This window comes from Lactuca virosa, chromosome 3, assembly GCF_052849685.1.
Source record: "Lactuca virosa cultivar CGN04683 chromosome 3, Lactuca_virosa_CGN04683_v6, whole genome shotgun sequence".
NCBI lineage: Eukaryota > Viridiplantae > Streptophyta > Magnoliopsida > Asterales > Asteraceae > Lactuca > Lactuca virosa.
Window position 1 is genome coordinate 418,218,820 of NC_136428.1, and position 11,969 is coordinate 418,230,788.

Consider the following 11,969-nt stretch of genomic DNA (forward strand, 5'->3'; position numbering starts at 1 on the left):
ACAACTCGAGGGTCATCATTCCAGTTCGTTGATTCGACGCTTGTACACAACTAACAGTGAGTTCATACCCCTACGCTTTTATGATTTTTAATGTTTTCAGGGGGGGAATACAAGCCAAACACAAATGATTTTTGTGAACCAAAACAAAGGGATTTCAACAAGTTTAAAACTTATGCAATTGATACAGTCAAACTATTTCCATGTTTTATAAAATATTTAGATATTTTATCCCTTTTGTACTATGTTGAGCATAAGGGACACTTTCAACTTGGAAACATAATTGCATAGTTTTCAGATACAATTTACAAACTAAGTACATAACATTTCAAGCAAACTATAATGGGTATAGTTTGGGGAATTCAATATACAGCTTTTTACCGATTCAGACTACATACATGGGTAATCATATAAACTATGACAGATTTAGTTTATGATATACATTACTACAAGAGAACAACATTTAATAATTATTTAAGTATAATTATTACCTTATACAGTATACATATAGATTACAATACAGTAGATCAATACAGAACTACACGCAAACTAGTTAATACAGGATTGTGAGACAACACTTCAATTGTACCTTTCGGGGTACCGGTTAAATCCTATCATAGTATAACCAGAGTCTCCTGGAGGGAGAGCGTGAGATTTGTGAATAGATCTATTCGGGACTGACAATCCCACACCTGAACTGCTAGCTACAGTTAGGCACGCATGCCTGGGGTGACAAATGTCATTTATCTGACACTTGAAGAACGTTGCAAGGGTCACTAGGTCATATCAAGCATGGTTATACGACTCACAATAGTATAAACTAACCTTTGTTTGCGGGATTTCATTCTTCATTAGTTTTATTTTAATTAATAGAACTATTATACATTACACTGGAGGACTCTAGGGATACACTACTCGGTTTTATTTTAAATAATAAAACTACTATACATACTGGTGATAGCCAGGGTTTCAAACAGGACATAATATACATACTGGTGATAGCCAGGGTTTCAAACAGAACATACTATACATGCTGGTGATAGCCAGGGTTTTCCAAACAGAACATACTATACATACTGGTGATAGCCAGGGTTTTCAAACAGAACATACTATACATATTGGTGGTAGCCAGGGTTTTCAAACAGAACATACTATACATATTAGTAGTAACCAAGTATAAAACTAATATGTTTCATATACTGCAACAGGATACAGTAACAAACAATCTTAGTTAATTCTATAATTCCTTAGTTTATGCATCAGGGCTATGTATGAAGAATATTTGATAGACTGTGGAATGTGTGGTTTCCGCTTCATTTCCTGTTCCTTGTTTGGTTGTGGGCTTAGGGCATATCCACATAGTCAACTGCCTGTTCGATATTGGTTTATACGTGGCCAGTGTGAGCTAAGTGGTTATTGAAGGAACTGGTATTATCATGCATTTACTAAAGAAAATATTGGATTTTCTTGGAAACATACGAACATTTTCATAGATTCATCAACATGTTTTCATTAAAAAACATCGCTTATGAACTCACCAGCTTTATGTTGATACTCTTTCAAAACTGCTTGTATTCTCAGGAAATCAGTAGACAGGTACCTCCTGGAGTTTTGAGAAGACGGAGCATATTGAGTCACGTCTTTTTCTTTTGATTCTACTTTTGATGTATAAAGGCAAGAATCAAACAGATGTAAATACCTTTTTATATATTCAATGTAATGGTTGTGTTTACTATTATTACTATGATGCAATTGTTGTGATACTACACATTACGTCATCCACCCCCGAACGTTTCCGCCGTTCTGGTTTGGGGGTGTGACAGATTGGTATCAGAGCTCTTGTTTATAGTGAACTAAGTATACCGAACCTTACACAGTATACAACTATAAACACTAGAGGGGCCGAAGTGCTCTGTAACTAAAAGTATACTTTTAAAATACAAGTATTTTATAAGAAGTATACAAGTATGCATACGTACCAGAAAGTATATCATAAGTAGAACAAAACAAAAGTATTTGGATGTTGGGCACTGCGGTTAAACCTGGATAGTTATGTAATCATGTCTGGGATCAATATAGCCCGATCAATTATATTTATTTGAGACATGACCAACATGTGTCTGGGAGTGATCGTGGTGTTGCAGCAAGCCTAAAACTTACCAAGCTATATACATCAAGATATCGATAGAACAGAGCATACAACTTAAAATACTATAGGAGTTTTTCAGATAGAGCCGAATAAAGTGTAGAGATTCATTCCAAGTGTTGCTACTTATTCCTTCCTAGCGATAGTTTACTTGCCTTGGTAACCTTTCTTTGTTTATCGCTTAGTAGAACACTTTAACTATCAGGCTGAGATATATCTTGTTTCATATCTCTTGATTTAAAGATCTAGGGGACTTATCATCCTCTTATTCCTGGTTATTTTTAGAAAAAGATGCATCCCAGAAAGAGACTCAACAGGAAGAACAACGACCCTCCGCCGCCACCACCTCCTCAGTTCGATCCTGTCGTATTCCAGGCAACAGTTACAGCCGTTGTGGCTGCTGCAATGTCACAAATAAATCTGGGCGGTACTGGTGGATCAGGAGGTGGATCCGATCCCCGTAACCTTGACGGCGGCCAGGGACATCAAAACGAGTGTTCCTACAAAGATTTTATAAATGCAAAGCCTAAATCTTTCAACGGCAATGGAGGAGTCATTGCCCTAACCCGGTGGTTCGAGAAGATCGAATCAATTTTCGAAATTCGTGCTTGTTCTGAGGCAAGCAAGGTGAAGTTTGCTGCCTGCACCTTCACCGACAGAGCACTGACCTAGTGGAATGGTCGAGTCAAATCCCTAATTCTGCCGATAGCAAATGCCATGGGTTGGGAAAGCTTAAAAGAGCTTATGCTTGTTGAGTACTGCCCAAGGGGCGAGATGCAGAAGTTGGAACACGAGCTCTGGAACCTGAAGATGAAGGGTTCCGACATTGCCGCTTACATAGCTAGATTCTGCGATCTGGCTCTTCTATGTCCGGGAATGGTCACCCCGGAAAGCAAAAAGATAGAAAGGTACATTTGGGGATTGACGCCCCCAACTCAAGGAAATGTCTTGGCTGCTAAGCCTTCTACTTTTGATAGCGCCAAGTGCCTGGCACAGGCCTTGATAGATCACGGGGTTGATCTTGATAAACTGGCAGCCGCTCCCGAACCACCAAAGGCGAGTGGTTGGAAGAAGAAGTTCTGGAACAAACGAAAGGGCCAATCTTCGCAGGATCCCTCCAAGAAACAGCAAGTAGTGGCAGTTCATGCTGCTACCACTCCTGTCGCTGTTCCTGCAGCTCAAGCACCTGCCAGTGGATATGCTGGTACTCTTCCAAGGTGCGGCAAGTGCAACTTCCATCATCATGGACAGTGCCGGGAGATGTTGTGTAACAGTTGTGGCAAGAAGGGGCACACAGCTCAATTTTGCAAGATACCAGTCCAACCAACCAATCAGACTCTTGGAACGGGTGTGGGTCAAGCCTGTTATGGCTGTGGGGAGGTTGGGCACTTCAAGAGAAATTGCCCCAAGGCAACAACAGGGGGTAACGCAGGGAGAGTTCTAGCGATGGGCCAGGAGGAGGCAGTTGCTGATCCCACCATTGTTACGGGTACGTTCCTCCTCGACAACTCTTATACATGCATTCTTTTCGATTCTGGTGTAGAGAGAAGTTTTGTTAGTCATGCATCTAAACATCTACTCAAACATAAATCCCAATCTTTAACCGAAACATTCACCGTCGAGATGGCTAACAGAAAGAAAGAGAGCACTAACGACATATTCATAGGCTGTACCCTTACCTTAAACAACCATTCTTTCCCAATCGACCTTATGCCAGTTTCCATAAAAAGCTTCGATATCATCGTCGGCATGGATTGGTTGAGCCCCAATCGTGCTGATATCCTTTGTTATGAAAAAGTCGTTCGTCTCAATCTGCCCTCGGGTGAAGCTCTCATAGTTTACGGTGATAAACTCAGCTCAAACCTTCGTATCATTTCATGCATCAAAGCCCAGAAATACCTGCGAAAGGAGTGTCATGCATTCCTAACCCATGTTGTTAACGAAAAACAGGAAGTTAAAGACCTCGGGAGCATCCCCGAAGTCTGCAACTTTCCTGATGTCTTCCCCGAAGATCTTCCTGGAACCCCTCCCGAACGCCAAGTCGAGTTCCGTATCGACTTAATTCCCGGAGCTACTCCTGTAGCTAAATTTCCATACCGTCTAGCGCCGGTAGAAATGCAAGAGTTATCCAGCCAGCTCAATGAGCTACTCAGCAAGGGATTCATCATACCAAGTTCCTCACCCTGGGGAGCCCCGATCTTGTTTGTGAAGAAGAGAGATGGATCCTTTCGGATTTGCATAGATTATCGCGAACTGAACAAGCTTACCATCAAGAACCGTTATCCCCTACCCAGAATCGACGACCTCTTCGACCAACTTCAAGGAGATGGCTACTTCTTAAAGATAGACCTAAGATCGGGGTACCATCAGTTGCGAGTTCATGAGAGTGACGTTCCCAATAAAGCATTCTGAACTCGCTATGGTCACTATGAGTTTGTAGTAATCCCCTTTGGTCTAACCAACGCACCCGCTGTATTCATGGATCTGATGAATCGGGTGTGCCTTCCTTTCCTAGACAAGTTTGTAATCGTATTCATTGATGATATACTTGTCTACACTCGGAGTGAGGAAGACCATAGACAACACTTGAGGCTAGTGTTAGAAACACTAAGGACGGAGAAACTTTATGCAAAGTTTTCAAAGTGCGAATTCTGGATCAGGAAAGTAACTTTCCTTGGTCACGTGGTTAGCGAGGAAGGCATACACGTGGACCCTTCCAAAATCAAAGCGATTGAGAATTGGTCAGCACCGAAGACGCCTACAGAAATCCGTCAATTCTTGGGTCTCGCTGGCTACTATTACAGATTTATCCAGAATTTCTCCAGGATTGCCAAGCCTTTAACCACCCTGACTCAGAAAGGTGTACCCTTTTGTTGGGGAGAAAAGCAAGACACTGCGTTTCAAACCTTGAAGCAGACCCTATGTAGCGCACCTATCTTTTCTCTGCCCGAAGGGATGGGGGACTTTGTTGTCTACTGCGATGCATCCAATCAGGTCCTAGGCTGTGTGCTCATGCAGCGAGGAAAGGTTATTGCCTATGCCTCGAGACAGCTGAAATCACACGAAGTCAATTCTACAACTCACGACCTAGAATTGGGAGCAGTGGTCTTCGCATTAAAGATATAGAGACATTATCTCTACGGAACCAAGTGTACTATCTTCACTGACCATAAGAGCCTACAACATATCTTCGATCAGAAAGAGTTGAACATGAGACAGCGGCGATGGGTAGAGCTACTCAGTGATTATGAGTGCGAAATATGCTATCATCCCGGCAAGGCCAATGTGGTAGCGGATGCCCTCAGCCGGAAAGAGTATTCGGGTCGTAGAGTGAAGGTGCTGACAATGACCATCCATTCCCGTTTATCCGATCAAATCAGAGAGGCTCAGCTGGAAGCCTTAAAACCAGATAACATGTCGGATGAAGCCCTGAGAGGAATGGAAAAGAATGTAGAGGTCAAGGGAGACGGAGTTTACTATTTCATGAACCAGATCTGGACCCCGAAGTACGGCGGTTACAGGGAGGTTGTCATGAACGAAGCTCACAAAACTAGATACTCCGTTCACCCAGGTTCAGATAAGATGTATCTGGATCTCAAACAACTCTATTGGTGGCCGAACATGAAAACATAGATCGCTACCTTCGTGGGCAAGTGCTTGACTTGCGCCAAGGTGAAGGTGGAATATCAAAAGCCCTCAGATCTACTTCAGCAGCCAGAAATACCTAAGTGGAAGTGGGAAAGGATTACGATGGATTTCATCACTAAGTTGCCCAAGTCTCCGAGTGGCCACGATGCCATCTGGGTAGTTGTCGATCGATTGACTAAATCCGCCAATTTCCTGCCAATCAAAGAAAACTTCAAGATGGAGAGACTGACACGAATCTACATTTGAGATATAGTCCGCCTTCATGGTGTGCCTGTATCCATTATCTCCGATCGGGATAGCAGGTTTACCTCGAGATTTTGGCAGTCACCATAGAAGGCTCTTGGAACTAAGCTGGATATGAGCACAGCTTACCATCCACAGACCGATGGGCAGAGTGAGAGAACCATTCAAACACTGGAAGACATGTTGAGAGCATGCGTCATTGACTTTGGCACGTCGTGGGACACACATTTGCCCTTTGTCGAATTTTCCTACAACAACAGCTACCATACCAGCATCAAGGTTGCGCCGTTCGAAGCCATCTATGGCCGTAAGTACATATCCCCTCTGTGCTGGGCTGAGGTGGGCGACACGCAGCTATTTAAGGGTCAAGTCCCCGATAGCACTCTCACTGGCCCAGAAATCATCCGAGAGACTACCGAAAAGATCATACAAATCCGGGAACGACTAAAAGCTTCAAGAGACAGACAAAAGAGCTACGCCGATAAGAGACGAAAACCCTTGGAGTTCCAGGTTGGTGATCGTGTTCTATTTAAGGTCTCACCATGGAAAGGCATGATACGCTTCAGAAAGCGTGGAAAGCTGAATTTGAGATACATTGGACCATTCGAGATCCTCGCTAGGATCGGTCCTGTAGCATACAAACTTCGTCTACCACGAGAACTTAGCAACGTACATCCCGTCTTCCACGTGTCGAACCTAAAGAAGTGTCTGTCCGATGAGACACTTTACATTTCGTGGAAGAACCAGTCGAAATCATGGATCGGGAAGTCAAAAGAACAAAACAAAGTCGCATACCGATAGTTGAAGGTCTGCTGGAATGCCAAGCGGGGACCTGAATTCACTTCGGAGCGCGAAGATTCAATGAAACAGAAGTATCCACATCTCTTTCCGAGTCCATGATTTGTATTCTATGTTTGAATTTCGGGACGAAATTCCCTCTAACGGGGGGATGATGTGACAACCCGAACCTTTTTCCGTTACCGTTAGCCAAATTCCGTTAATAAAATCTGGATTTTATTGAGTCCTGTCGAATTCCTTTGGTTTGGAAAGTTATTTAGTTATATAATCGAACTTTGTATAGGAGTCGGGATCAAAACCACGCGAAATTCGAGTTTTCCTTCGAACAAGACAACAATTCACGACCTGACTGGAGTTCACGGCCGTAAACCCATTTACAGCCGTAAACCGGTTTGCGGTCAGTGCCAGGTGGCCCCCACCACCGACCATGAAAACCCCCTATAAATACGAGTCCCTACCCCTCATTTACACTTTTCTGGCCGAAAACTCTCTCCTTCTCTCTCTAGACTCTTGACCGTGAACACCAACAACACCTTCCTTTCTCCCGAAAAATCATCAGGAATCACTTCTGGAGGTTGTTTTGAAGCATCTAAAACACGTTTTCATCGAATCCAACATCCTTGTTCTTGAGTTTACGGCCGTACACGCTTCAAACCTTCAAAGGTCGTAAACCCTTCAAGAGATTGTTCACGACCGTAAACAGTTCACGGTCGTAAACCCCTTCACGGCCGCAAACCCTCCCTAAGTGGTGAATTAGACTGAAAACCAGTTTTCCTCGACTCAATCAAGTCCCGGTAACATTCCTTAACCGAAAGAAAGTGTTTTCTAACACTTTATCTAACGAAATCGCTAATTTAGATACATATATGTATTCAATTGTTGTTAGGATTCCGTAGAGTGTCACATACAACAACTCGAGGGTCATCATTCCAGTTCGTTGATTCGACGCTTGTACACAACTAACAGTGAGTTCATACCCCTACGCTTTTATGATTTTTAATGTTTTCAGGGGGAATACAAGCCTAACACAAATGATTTTTGTGAACCAAAACAAAGGGATTTCAACAAGTTTAAAACTTATGTAATTGATAAAGTCAAACAATTTCCACATTTTATAAAATATTTAGATATTTTATCCCTTTTGTACTATGTTGAGCATAAGGGACACTTTCAACTTGGAAACATAATTGCATAGTTTTCAGATACAATTTACAAACTAAGTACATAACATTTCAAGCAAACTATAATGGGTATAGTTTGGGGAATTCAATATACAGCTTTTTACCGATTCAGACTACATACATGGGTAATCATATAAACTATGACAGATTTAGTTTATGATATACATTACTACAAGAGAACAACATTTAATAATTATTTAAGTATAATTATTACCTTATACAGTATACATATGGATTATAATACAGTAGATCAATATAGAACTACACGCAAACTAGTTAATACAGGATTGTGAGACAACACTTCAATTGTACCTTTCGGGGTACCGGTTAAATCCTATCATAGTATAACCAGAGTCTCCTGGAGGGAGAGCGTGAGATTTATGAATAGATTTATTCGGGACTGACAATCCCACACCTAAACTGCTAGCTACAGTTAGGCAGGCATGACTGGGGTGACAAATGTCATTTATCCGACACTTGAAGAACGTCGTAAAGGTCACTAGGTCATATCAAGCATGGTTATACGACTCACAATAGTATAAACTAACCTTTGTTTGCGGGATTTCATTCTTCATTAGTTTTATTTTAATTAATAGAACTATTATACATTACACTGGAGGACTCTAGGGATACATTACTCGGTTTTATTTTAAATAATAAAACTACTATACATATTGGTGATAGTCAGGGTTTCAAACAGGACATACTATGCATACTAGTGATAGCCAGGGTTTCAAACAGAACATACTATACATACTGGTGATAGCCAGGGTTTTCCAAACAGAACATACTATACATACTGGTGATAGCCAGGGTTTTCAAACAGAACATACTATACATATTGGTGGTAGCCAGGGTTTTCAAACAGAACATACTATACATATTAGTAGTAACCAAGTATAAAACTAATATGTTTCATATACTACAACAGGATACAGTAACAAACAATCTTAGTTAATTCTATAATTCCTTAGTTTATGCATCAGGGCTATGTATGAAGAATATTTGATAGACTGTGGAATGTGTGGTTTCTGCCTCATTTCCCGTTCCTTGTTTGGTTGTGGGCTTAGGGCAGATCCACATAGTCAACTGCCTGTTCGATATTGGTTTATATGTGGCCAGTGTGAACTAAGTGGTTATTGAAGGAACTGGTATTATCATGCATTTACTAAAGAAAATATTGGATTTTCTTGGAAACATACGAACATTTTCATAGATTCATCAACAGGTTTTCATTACAAAACATCGCTTATGAACTCACCAGCTTTATGCTGATTCTCTTTCAAAACTGCTTGTATTCTCAGGAAATCAGTAGACAGGTACCTCCTGGAGTTTTGAGAAGACGGAGCATATTGAGTCACGTCTTTTTCTTTTGATTATACTTTTGATGTATAAAGGCAAGAATCAAACAGATGTAAATACCTTTTTATATATTCGATGTAATGGTTGTGTTTACTATGATTACTATGATGCAATTGTTGTGATACTACACATGACGTCATCCACCCCCGAACGTTTCCGTCGTTCTGGTTTAGGGGTGTGACAGTGCAAACCCTAAAAATTAGGGTTTCATCTCCCAACTCCTACTCGTCGAGTCCGGGTCCTCCGACTCTTCGAGTAGATCCAATAATCCACGCAGGCTGACTATGTTCTACACGACGAGTTGGGGCCTCCAACTCGTCGAGTTCCTTCAATAAAATGAGTAAAAAGCTTTTAAAAATATACCTGGGAGTCGGGGTATTACAAATAATGTTAACATATTTTACATTGAAATATTTCAAAACATATAATGTTAATATATATTGCATATTCTTTTTTTACGAACAATAGAATATTAGAATATTTCACTAAAAATATTTGGTCTCACGGTCTCACAAAATTATGTTCGTCTCAAATGAACTCTTATATATATATATATATATATATATATATATATATATATATATATATATACACACACACCTTAAAAACATTTAGCTATTTTAGGACAAGAAAGTCTTAAATTTAAATAGTACAAAACATGAAGCATGAGTTACAACTATTTGGTGTACGCTTAGCGTACTGCGAAGGATGGATCTAGAGTGCGAGGCCTCGTACGCTGGGCGTACGAGGATTACGCGGGGCGTACGAGAAGTAGTGAAAACCCTAATTTTAATTGTGTACTCTATTTAAGCATCTTGAGTCTTTAGGGCTGGCCTCTTTACCAGCCCCCAAGCCTCCAAAAACCCTAAATCGACCCTTAGCCTCCACTAATGTGCATTTGAGCTCTTGAGGGGAATTAGGTGTTGTTTTGCTCATTTTTAAAGAGATTGAAGAAGGAGGAAGGATTATAGCTTGGTGGGGAACTTAGAGATCCAAAATCATTCTTCACTTTGCAAGCTCCTAGAGGTATCAAGTTCAAATCTTGACTTTTTAATGCTTAGATCTCTTCTTGTCTTGATCTTCATGCTTTTGGGGTCCCTTTTTGGGTTGATTGATGAGTTAAGTTGTTTGAAGGACTTATTCTTTAGGATCTGAGTTGGTATGAGGTTCTTATGGGTGCAAGCTTTATGAGGTTTAAGGTCACATGCATGTGTTGAGTCACTCAATAAGTCCTTTTGAGCTTTAAGAGCTTCATTTAGTCATGCATGAACGTAAAGTTAGCAACTTTACGTGATTATCCAACTTAAGGAAGTCAGATCTATGTTTTGGATCAATGTCTTAATGGATTAAGGAAGAAAAATGAGTTTGGGCTGAATGGAGGAGTATGTTGGGCGTATAAGCCTGTACGCACAACGTACAAGCCCTTAAGCCAATACGCTTAATGTACAAGCTGAGTACGCCCCGCGTACTCAGCAGGATGGGATTTCGGTGTTTGGGCCTTGGTTTGGGCCATCTTTTGGGCTTAGTTGTTTTGGGCCATGTTGGGCCATCAGGTTTTGGACAAATATTTATTTGTGGAGGCCCACTATGGGATTTGGGACCAATTTGGAAAACTGGGCCATGATTTGGGTCTTTGGGTGGCTAATTAGGATTGGGCCATTGGATTGTTGAATTGGGCCTTGGCTTTAGGCCAAGTTATGGAGAGGGTAAAAAGGTCTTTCACCCTAGTTCATACTTTTTCTATAAGTTGGGATCCCAGTATTTATTTGGATTATGTTTTGTGATTGTAGTGTGGGGATTTTAGCGGGTTAACCGCCAGAGATTTATCTACGGGATTCAGAAGTGCAAGGTGAGTCTCCTCACTGAGTTTGGTGGGTCGAAGGCACCAATGTCGGCCCATGGTTTATATGTAGGATGCTAGATGTATGCATGACTCTTGCATGTGTTATGTAATGGTATTCTTACCGGGAAAGGCCCGATGCCTGGCGGGGCCTGATGAGTATATTGTATGCTAGTTATCAGTATGTGTTTTATGCTTACCGGGCGAGGCTCGGTGACTGTATGGTATGCTATGGTCTTTGTGATTGTTGCATGTGCTAGTAAGATGGTATGTTTATATGATTCTATGGTTATACGATTATGTGTGTATCGGGCGGGGCCTAGTGATTGACAGATCTGTAATCCGAGCGGGACTCGATGTCGGGCGAGGCTCGAGAGCGGGCGGGGGCCCATTATGTGATTTATGTATGTATGGTATGTGGTATCTTGGGGAACTCACTAAGCTTTGTGCTTACGATTTTCAGTTTATGTTTCAGGTACTTCGGTTTTCAAATGGAAGAGCCTGGGATGATTGCAGAGTATATACCACCTCGTTCCGCATTTTCTCGATTTACTCTGATGTGAAATGATAATGGATACATTTATTTATTTGGACTTATATGATGATGTTTTGGGAATACTGGTTTTCTTAATTTAAAAAATGAACTTCTTTTTGGGTCTTATTGTTGGGACGTTACAGTAAATGTAGAACAAATATAATATGTAATAGGAAAAATGACTTAAAATGGTAAGATATTTTTCAATTTATACACATT